The following is an 11,332-nucleotide window of genomic DNA, read 5'->3' as shown; positions in this document are numbered from 1 at the left end:
CTCGTGCTGGCCTTCTCGGCCGAGATGACTGTGCGTATGTGACTAGCGGGAATTGGGATGCGCGCGGATACGGCACCAGGTTCGTCTGGAACTCCGTGAGTCCACGTTGACGCTCCTTCGAAGCGCAACGAGGCAGTGATTGAGGAGACCACTTTGGCTGATGAGCCGTTCAGGTTGGTGTACGTCGGGCGCTCGATGTCCAGTTCTTCTGGCACAGCTGGTAAATGGCCTCGTTGTCGACCATAAATTCCACCTCAGTGTGCTCCAGAGTTGTGTGCGTGAAGAGCAGTGCGTTGTACGGCTCCACCACGGCTGTGGCCACTTGCGGGGCTGGGTAGATCGAGAAGCACAGCTTGGACTTCTTGCCGTAGTCGACGCTAAGCCGTCCATCAACATCGAGGTGAAGCCGGAGCCGGTGCCGCCGCCGAACGAGTGGAAGATGAGGAAGCCCTGCAGGCCGGTGCACTGGTCGGCCAGCTTCCTGATGCGGTCCATGGACACCTCGTCGACCTCCTTGCCGATGGTGTAGTGTCCGCGGGCGTAGTTGTTGGCGGCGTCCTCCTTGCCGGACTGAAGCTGAGACGGGTGGAAGAGTTGGCGGTACGTGCCCGTGCGCACCTCGTCAATCACAGTTGGCTCGAGGTCTATGAACATGGCGCGCGGCACATGCTTACCGGAGCCCGTCTCGGAGAGAACGTGTTGAAGCTGTCGTCGTTGGCCGTGTTGGTGTCGGATGGCATCTGGCCGTCGGGCTGGATGCCGTGCTCGAGGCAGTAGAGTTCCCAGCAGGCGTTGCCCATTTGGACACCGGCCTGGCCGATGTGAATGGAGATCACCTCACGCATGGTGGAGGGAAATGAGATACGAGAAAGGAAGAACGAGAATCGACTCTGGACGTGTTGCCTCAGCGATAATCGGACCTGGCCTGATGCCGGGAAAGACCTCAAGGGACGTTTCCCGAATGGACACTCACACGTAAGTGATCTGCAGGTGTTCTGGTAAAACTTCTCCGACCAGCCAGTACAGCCTCTGACACACACTCGGGACATGTATCCAGTACTGGGGCGCTGCTATTAGCTCCGCCTGCCTGTCAGACACTGTAGGGGCAATGTTTTGGCTCGTTGCTAGGGAATGAGGAGGCCACTGGGTGATCGAACAATGGATCGCCGGCCGGCGCGCTGCTGGAAGCGGCGACAAGGACGGCTCGCACGCAGCTCTGTTTACACCTGTGTGGCGATATCTGGACACGCCTGTCCAACGTAAATATCCTGTGGGACAGGACGTCAATGCTGATGTCCCTGTGGCGTGAGGAGGCTCTATAAAGCAGGAGGGGAAATGGAGGCGTAAAATGATGGGTTCTTAGGAAATAGCTCAGCAATGAACGTATACCTGCCAAACATACCTGCTTCATTGCGTTCTGAGGGAAAGAAGACAGAACCTGAACTGTTTGAGTCGTCGACGATATATCTGCTTGGGAATCAATGCCTGTCTATCGTGATGATGGTTACAGGGTATTGGAATGTCGAAAATTGAATGATAAGCAGCTTTAACGGTTCATACTTAAAACGGAAGCCCACAAATTGCATCTCTTAAGAAAATCGTTATTTAAAATCAGGGTTGCGGAATGCGGAGTGCATGGATTGTCGGTGACTCCGACTCCGACTCCGGCTTTCAAAAACCAACTCTGACTCCAGACAGAAATGTCGACTCCGACGGCCTCCAAATCCGACTCCGACTCCGTAGAGGCCTGGCAGGGCTGCGGAGTCGAAGGATTTTCGGTGACTCCGACCCCGACTCCGGCTCCGGTTTCCAAAATTGACTCCGACTCCGACTCCGGTCCGAACTGTCGACTCCGACCGACTCCGACTCCGACTCAGCAGCCCTGTTTAAATACGCCCGGTTATATATGACAAGATATAACCGGTTTTTCCGCGACACAACGAGCGTCTTTGGGGCGGCCCCGGAGCCGGCCGGCCTCTGCGAGCAGCGTTCGGCGGCAGGCGGGCGGCCGCCTGCGCCCCCGGGCGGCAAGGCCGCTAAGGCGGCGGCCTCATCTGATTGGTGGAGCGACTTGTGTCACGTGACGGTGACGGCGCGGGGTTTGAGTGCATTTGCGCGGTCACTCTGTTCTAAGCCGCCCGGTCTGACGCGAGTCAGCAGTGTTCTCGCTCTGAAATGTTTTTGCGTTTTACTGCGGTCGTGTTCAGTGGAAGCTGGAAGACATCAAGGGGAGTATAAGTTCGGTTTATATCAATGTTATGATTGACGAGCATGTTTTTTTCCTCTCGGGTTTTTATGTTTATTTTTTACTGGTTTGTTGTTTCTGTCTTATTTTTTTTCATTTTCGGCATGAGGTCTGGTTTTTGTGTTTATGTTATGCTATCACGGTAAGAAGAGGGTCGATGAGCAATGGGTCGGCAAATGCCCGGTATTATAGGTTCTTTGAAGGTTAGATGAAACAACGAAACTTGGACTGCTGGTAGAAATAGGCTTGGTGTGTTCTTCAGATTTTGGGAGATTGGGTGTAGGTATTTGCTAGGTGTAACATAGCTGTAACTGTTTTTTGTTTCTTCCCTGGAACGGAGCGCCGGACTTTGCCATTCTACACTCCGCGTGAGTGGAATCAGCTCATGCTTTCTCGGTGTAGCAGCTCAGAGTGCACGGCCTGGCCGGCGTAGGGTTGGTGGCCACGTGGTGTTGGCCGGTGGTTGTGCAGAGAGTTGGTAAAATTGCCGTTTTGTGGTGCCTGGTGTTGGTTGAACTGTGGTTCCCATACAGGTGAACGGTTACTGGCGTAAGGTGTGCCAGGTGGGCGTGCCCCGTGGAGAATGAGCTGCTGGTGATGTTGGCTCTGTCCGAGCGTGTCCGAGCGGGTTTTCATTAGTGGGACGGCCTTGAGTGGGTTAGGGATTGTTGATAACAAGGGTACCAACTACCGGGTGAGACTTGAGAGGGTAAATGGAGTTCATGCTAAGGATAAGCAATGCAATGGCATTGGTCTAAGTGGTATTGTTATCTGGTGTTGATAGGTTGGAATGAAAGGTTTAGTGGGTGATGCATGGAGGTACAGAGGTGATACAGTGGAACCCAGTTTGGGTGTGATAAGTCTCGGCGGACTAGGATATTATGGATTAGATGGGGAATTATGTAAGATGGTTTTGGGATGCATTAGCGATAGCATAGTAAGTTACAGGCTATTACCCAGAGGAAGTTTTCACACCCATGTTTAAAGGCTGCAGTAGGTAGGCATGCCATTTTCTAGGATGCAATTTTAGGGTAGCCCATGATGTGTGGCTCTCACTCTGCATTGAGGTACGAGTGAACTGTGTTTCGTTTTTTTTATGGTAGTGGCGTTTGTAAATAGTTTTTTTTTTGCCAGAGTGAGGTGCCTTTCTTGTCGTTGGTCAATAGAGCCTTGCCTAGACATGCATAAGCGACAATCATCATAGTAATATTGGTATGCAATATGCATATCCTGCCGATATGTCATCACACGCATTGTGAGATAAATGGCCCCGGTATATATAACCCCCTTTTGATACGAGATTTCGGCTAAAAATGGTTGTGACACAATCTGTTTTTTTTTTTCTTCTTCATGGCTTGGTGGTTGGCATCCGAGTCTGAACGGCGACTGATCGGCACACTCGGCGGGGCCGGCCCGCTTTGCCAGAGTCTTCTCTGGCCGCTGAAGGATTCCTTCACAGCTCCCACGTCAGCTGAGGGAGTTCCGACCCCTCCCAGCTCATCTTGCTCGCAGTGGTACTGCCTAGCAGGTCTTACGGGACATCGTCAGGTATAGGCCAAGGTGGCCGGGGTTTTGAAAGGTACGTTATTCCATGTACGGGGCCGGTACATATCTGTTAATGAAGGTTCTAGGGGACCCGATAGGGTGGATTGTGAACGCTTGGGCATGGGCGATATCGGCATTTTTGAGGGGTGTTTGGTTCCACCAATAGGGACATGAGGGCAATGCTGGTGGAAAGTGAGATACTATGATAGTAATAAAATTATGATAAAATCGTTAGGCGAAGCCCGAAGATAAAAAATGAATCTATAGCAAGTCTAACGTTAGACGTGTTTTCAACCTTGGTTTGCTGCTGCTGCTGAGGGTTGTTAAATCGTCTGTAACTATCTTCAAAGCGGTCTATTTCTTAGCAAATTATTTCTACTTGTCGCTATAAAATATGAGATGACCTTTCTCCTGCAAAACAGCGAATGAACATTGAACAATACAGGTCAGGTACTATCATTAATAGTTAAAATGAAGGAAGTCAGTATGCGTTGTTAGGACTGGGAGTTCCCCTCAGTGTCCCAAAATTGTATTTTGGCTTGGGTGGTCAAAGGAAAATTCCTGGGGGGCCGGGAACAATTTTCAGGGGGGGGGGTGAGCATATAAATACCTGACATGATGCATATGAAACGGTGGCGTAGCTAGGGGTCTAAGGGGACACGTACCCCACCTCCCCATCGGGTTCAAAGGGAGCCTCGCTCGGGTCCGAGGGGCCCTGCGGCGCCATTTGACCACTGGGGGTTAACAATGGCCATATAGAAGGGCCCCATGGGGCACGTTAGAGCTCCTCATGGACCCTAATTGCCACACTAAGATCTCTTTAAGGGCCCTACGCCGGATTCTGAGGGCCTCCTGGGCCTTTATAAGGGCTCCTCAGTGGTCTCCCAAGGCCCGTTACTGGCCTCTGAAAGTTCTTACCGGCCTATGAGGGCCCAGTTCTAGGGGCATTTCCTGCCTGTGATGGTCCCACAATTATTTTTCTGATGGCCCTATAACGGCAACTGTGGGGGCCCTAGTCGGCGCCTATGAGGGCCCACACCGGTGTCTGAGGGTTTCACATCCCCAACTCTTGAGTGCCTACACTAGTGCCTATAAATGCCCTATATCGGAGACTCTGAGAGCGAGGACCCTAATCCCTACCCTACCCAATACCTGCGCATCTATAGGCCACCCACTGGTGACTTCTGAGGGCCCCACACCGGTCCGGTGACTCTCAGGGCCCCACCGGCGTATGATAGTACCATGCCGGTCTCTAAGGACCCCACAGAACTTCTTCTGCTGGCCTAAGGGCCTCTTGCCGGTCACTGAGAACCCCTGCCGGCTTGTAGAGGGTTAGCGTCAGCAGCTCAGGCCCCACACCCGTCTGTAACGGCTCCACACCAGCGTCTATGAGGGCCCACAGCAACGCCTGTAAGGACCCTCACCGGCGCCTCTGAGAGAATCATACTGGCACCTCTGAGCGCCCACACCGGCACCTGCATGACATTCCCACACCAGTGCCTCTAAAGGCCCCTTACCGGCGGCTCTGAGGCCCTACGCCGGTGATTCTGAGGTGGCTAACGATAACCGAAGACACCACATCCCTTAGTGTCGCTGAGCTTTTAATCCCATACCGTCCTTCCAAGCACCCACGTGACGCACCACGTAAGTGCACTCATGCCCCACACCCCTCCCTTACACCCGGAGCGGGTAACCTGTGTTATACCTGTAGCAACGATTTTACCACCGTTGTACGTTAGGTATTTCTAAAGGTTGACTCAAAATGGTCCAGTATAAAAGCTGGCCTGCCAAACTTACCTATGGCCAAGGCCAGGCCCAAACAAAAGCGGGATGACAACGGCAGATGTCAAATCGATACTGTAACAGCAGAAACCATTCAGATGGCAAGGAAAATGCCGGGTGTTGATGTTTAGATGTATAAAGGAAACAAGAGGAAGTCCGGAAAAGGGAGGAAAGATCCTTTCTCGCTGCCTCAATGTTGAGGGGGCGCCGTCCCCTCGGCTCTCAGTGGGGGGGGGGGGGCAAGCGCCCCCGCTGCCCACCTGTTTCCCGGGTCTATGAAAATTACTCACCAAATAAGGGATAAGGGTGGAAAATTGATGGTCAGATAAGGCCTAAAAGACTGGAAAAAGAATGTACAGCAAAATTTAATACAAGGCTGGTATGTGGGAAGTAAAATAAATGGCTATCGATCCATGCAAATGCTTTTTGTTGGTAAAGTTGTGAGTGAAAAATGGGCTATTAAAAAATGGAGGCGAGTGAAAAATGATTTTCATTTGGATGTCGTTTCACACCTAAATCAACAAAGTTTGGGGCACTGGTACGGGGTACCCCTCGCCAGCATCAGTTGACGTCACTCAGGACCTGCCTATGGTTGGTTGGTGGGTGAGTTACTGTACCTTCTATGGGTGACATTGAGCCAGCTCGGCGTTTGGAGGCAGTAAGCACCTCCTAAACGTGTCGAGCTAGGAAGCAGCGGCAACCTTTATACCCATATTGGCCTGTTTACAGCGTAGGGGCTGTCTGTATGCTGGTCATTTGGTCCCTGATCAATCCGGATATTCGCGGAAAGGCAAGCTTGTTGCCCGTTGCGGGTGATGCGGATACTATCAGATTTCAAAAGCGGGTATTTTTGGTATTCAGGTCGGGTAATTGCCCTAGACATTCGGAGAATCTTGGGATGCCCAATTCTGCAAGTCCTGGGTGAAGCTCGCTAGTCTACCCGGGGGGGGGGGGGTGTCCCCTTCTACAACGACCCCGGGGCAGCTCGCTAGTCTGCCCGGGGGGTGTCTCCTTCTACAACGACCCCGGGGCAGCTCGCTAGTCTGCCCGGGGGGGGGGGGGTGTCCCTTCTACAACGACCCCGGGGCAGCTCGCTAGTCTGCCCGGGGGGGTGTCCCCTTCTACAACAACCCCGGGGCAGCTCGCTAGTCTGCCCGGGGGTATCCCCTTCTACAACGACCCCGAGGCAGCTCGCTAGTCTGCCCGGGGGTGTCCTCTCCTGCAACGGCCTCGGGGCAGCTCGCTAGTCTGCCCGGGGGTGTCCCTTTCTACAACGACCCCGGGGCAGCTCGCTAGTCTGCCCCAGGGTGTCCCCTTCTACAACGACCCCGGGGCAGCTCGCTAGTCTGTCCGGGGGTGTCCCCTTTTACAACGGCCTCGGGGCAGCCCGCTAGTCTGCCCGGGGGTGTCCCTTCTACACGGCCTCTGGGCAGCTCGCTAGTCTGCCCGCGGGCGTCCCCTCCTACAACAGCCTGATTCCTGGAGCGGGCTGAGAGCCCTCCCCTTTTTTGCTGGGCGGCTGTCAACGACCTTCGTTGATGCTGTTCTAACCCCTTCCAAAGTTATGGGAAAATTAATGGTCGCGCTGAAAGGCATGTGCATAGGGTTCAAGGTAAAGGAGAATACAGCTTCTGTTGTCAGATGCCTCAGAACTCATGGATGGTTGTTTTTTCGGCGGGTATATCGAGGGCCTTTACTTGGTGGAGGCTATCATCTCAGTAGTGGCTAATGCTACTGGTTGTTAGTCCTGTGAGGGCTTCGGTATAAATGCCGTAATATTGCTCTTCATTGGTGACCGCTGTATCGCTCACATTCATGTTGGCAGGTTTAAGGGATCGTGGCGTTTCTGGTAAGCTTCGGGCCAGGTTGAGGAACTAATTACCTTCCTTCAACCAAGCACGTATTTGGGTGGGTTCCGCCACTGGTCTCGACACTGGCGGCGACTGTAGGTCTTTTGTGTTAATTTGTATCCCCCATTCGGTCTGCTGGTTTCGGGAAGGGGGTGTTTTATTATGGCGCATTGGTGTCTGGGTGGATGTATTGAATGGGTGGGGACACCATTGCGCCGCGGGGGGGAGGGGTGGCGGCCCGTTGGCAGGGCAGTCTCGGTTGAGACTTGTATACTTGCTAGTGTGTTTGTGTCGCGTTCATTTGGGCTGAATATACCAATAGCCCCTTTTTGTACAGCTACAGTGTTTTCCTGGAGGGACTTGGTTGTGAGGTTTGCGCTGAGATTGGTTACGCATAGCATAGCTAATTGTCTCTATGTTTGCTGGCAGCTCGAAGGGGAAGCGGAAAATACGCCCGGTTTATATGACAAGATATAACCGGTTTTTCCGCGACACAACGAGCGTCTTTGGGGCGGCCCCGGAGGGCCGGGCTCTGCGAGCAGCGTTCGGCGGCAGGCGGGCGGCCGCCTGCGCCCCCGGGCGGCAAGGCCGCTAAGGCGGCGGCCTCATCTGATTGGTGGAGCGACTTGTGTCACGTGACGGTGACGGCGCGGGGTTTGAGTGCATTTGCGCGGTCACTCTGTTCTAAGCCGCCCGGTCTGACGCAAGTCAGCAGTGTTCTCGCTCTGAAATGTTTTTGCGTTTCCCACCCACCCACCACCATTTTTGGGGCTTTTTTTTTACACGCACCACACTCTTAAATAAAGATGGGTTTTTTCCACAAAATGTGGTTTTTCCCCAGCTAGGTCCCCCGGTTTTTTTTTCTAGTTAGGACTTTTTCCGGGGGAGGACACACGACAGGGTTTCTAGTTTGGGTGGGGACACCATTGCGCCGCGCGGGGGGAGGGGTGGCGGCCCGTTGGCAGGGCAGTCTCGGTTGAGACTTGTATACTTGCTAGTGTGTTTGTGTCGCGTTCATTTGGGCTGAATATACCAATAGCCCCTTTTTGTACAGCTACAGTGTTTTCCTGGAGGGACTTGGTTGTGAGGTTTGCGCTGAGATTGGTTACGCATAGCATAGCTAATTGTCTCTATGTTTGCTGGCAGCTCGAAGGGGAAGCGGAAAAAATATTTACCGCTGAATTTCACCATATTCTCCTGTAACATTTCAATATACCTATGTAGGGGAGAGTGGGGCAAAGCGGCCACCCGGGGCAAAGCGGCCACCCATCGTTTTAGCCCTTCATAGCTGGCGTCAGTTCCAATTTATGGTTTCCAATTATACTTCTCTTCACGGTCGTTCGAATGAGCCAGACCGGGGTTTCAGGCCCATCACCATTGTTCTGTGAAACACGGAAAAGCATTTCTTGCCACGTTACCAACTATGTTTACAATTTTTAAATGCTATGTTATTCCATAACCGTTTGGAATTTTTATAAGCGTTCTTGTCCATGTATTGCATGGTTATCGTACATGTATTCTACCAATTTTAATGTTTTTTTCCCCACTAATAGCTAAGCTGGAATATTTTTGTCTCGGACGGTATGCGCGGGGCAAAGTGGCCGGGGCAAAGTGGCCACCCCCCAATTGGCCATAAGTTGTTTCCATCTGGATAAAAAACATATTTATATTCAAATGTGTCGTCATGCATTCATCTTGGCCACTTTTCAGCTGCATGAGTTACCAAATAATGCAATTAAATGTTTTTTCATGAAAATCCTTTCTTTGTTTACCTACAAGTGGGATGCTGACAAAGCAAACATCCATCCTCGCTTAAACCTTGTCACCATCAAATACCCTAGTCGTACATGAGGCAACTATTTTGTTTCTCATATCGGGACTTGAGAAGACGCCGGTGGCCGCTTTGCCCCAGGGTATGGGGCAAAGTGGCCAATATGCATAGGTTTAATGTTTTGTCAATGTCTTCCATATGTGAACGTCTTTGGAAATAAAACGCGGTTGAAATAAAAGGCAACTTAATAGGGATCACATTGGTATAGAAAGAATCTTTCCAAGTTTAAAAATCAAGCGTTGGCATCGTGAGAAGCGTTAGGGTGGCCGCTTTGCCCCACTCTCCCCTACTTCCGTCATGCTTTTACCGTTGATGTTAAATGGCAATAACAAAACAAGGGTTTACCCTTACTTCATGGTCAATATTTACAACGGAGCCAATTAAACATACATACCCCAGTCTCGTAATAACCTGTGAAGAATTCATGCCGCAGATGTAATGCTACCACTGCGACTGTTTTATCTATTTCGGTAATGGTCAATCTCATAGACAAGTGCTGCCATGACCGATGCAATTTTTAACCCGGCAGGCGGTGGGCCTACCAGCCACCTTCCGCGCGGTGGGGGGGGGGCACTTTTTTGCCCCCCCCCCCGTATCTCCGAAACTACTGGACGGATCCGGAAAATTCAAACGGCGTTCGATAGCCCTGTCAAATTTGTCGAGGGAAACCAAATTTCATTGACCTCGGGGTCACCGATGACGTCATAGGTCAGGTCAAAGATAAAATGTTTCACCGTTCACGGGGCTTCTAGGGAAAGCGCTATAACACCGAGTAAAACGCATTTTGTCGAAAATCAGCGATAAGGCGTCAGTTGTCTAGTACATATGTTGCTATTAGAGGTCACTGGTCATACCAGGTCAGGTCACAGGTCAGGTCACCAAAGGTCACCAAGGGTCACCACATGAGCCCAACTTTACTAAGGTTATGCGATGCATGTTTTATGGCCAGTTTTTCATTTCAAGCTCAATGGTGTTGGTTATAAGACCATCAGGTACGGTTTAGGTCACTTTCTGGTGGAGGTCAGGTCAAGGTCAGGTCAAAAAGGTCAAATTTCAAAGTTGATATTTTTGCATAAAATGGGTATCGATTCGATGCAGCTCGTCACGGGGAGTCTAATGGTGGTCTTTGTGTTGCGCTACGAGGTCTAGAATTGCTAAAAATTGAGTTTGAAAATTTGACGTCATCAATTTTGAACAGTTTTTTTCGCTATAACTTGGCCAAAAAAAGAAGTATCGATCTCAAATTTGGTATGTAGATAGAAGGCGGTAGGGGCTATCACATATATTCCGTTTTTTTTGAAATTCAAAAAACTTCTTGGATTTTTTGGCTATTATATTCAAAAAATCTATTTTTTGATTTTTGGGGGTCAAAATCCAAAAAATTCGAAAAACCGAGATAGCACTTTTGTAGTCCTGTCAATTCCACACCTTTTATGTTAAAAACATTTTTCTGTATCTCTAAAGCTGTAGGCCTGACAGCTCTTCCCGCGAAACCTTTTTTTGGGTCGAAAATGGCAAAAATGACGTCACTCTGACGTCATTAGCGGCCAACCTATCGTAGCCTTTGGAAAAAATTTTGGTCACCATGTGCGCTAGCTGCTCCCGGGAGGGTACTGAAAGTTTGGTGACGATCGGCGCAGCGGTTCTCGAGATATATCGAAAAAACTAAAGGGGGGGGGGCAAAAAATTGCCCCCCCCCCACCGCCTGGAAGGTTAATGTGAGAACAGCCTTGGTCATTACTACAGAGCGATTCCAGGAACAAAGGTCGATAGCACTTACCAGTTCGACTCAGTCCGCAAACATGAGGCTCCAGGATAGTGCATTGCGCATTGATAGTTGTTTTTCGGACCTCGACTCCGACCCCAGCTTATGGAGGGATCGCAACCGGCTCCGGACAATTTAAGCCTTAACCCTATTCCTGGCGGGGGGGGGGGCTCAGGAGCCCCCCCCCTGAGGTTTTTTGGTTATATCTCCCAAACGCGTTGAGCTAGGAAGCTCAAATTTTCTGACTTTTCCTAAAAGGCTTCTACGCAACATGTCTGAAAATTTTGAGTTGATCTGACCTCAGGTCAGGTCAC

At 51.0% G+C, this 11,332-nt stretch overlaps 1 pseudogene; it reads right to left on the bottom strand.

Annotated features, from left to right (window-relative positions):
- Positions 1-11: 11 nt before the first annotated feature.
- Positions 12-955, bottom strand: LOC122371937 (annotated as a pseudogene).
- Positions 956-11,332: the final 10,377 nt, after the last annotated feature.

Source organism: Amphibalanus amphitrite, unplaced genomic scaffold (assembly GCF_019059575.1).
Source record: "Amphibalanus amphitrite isolate SeventyFive unplaced genomic scaffold, NRLGWU_Aamphi_draft 001295F_arrow, whole genome shotgun sequence".
Classification (NCBI taxonomy): domain Eukaryota; kingdom Metazoa; phylum Arthropoda; class Thecostraca; order Balanomorpha; family Balanidae; genus Amphibalanus; species Amphibalanus amphitrite.
This window is presented reverse-complemented; position numbering and strand designations above follow the sequence as displayed.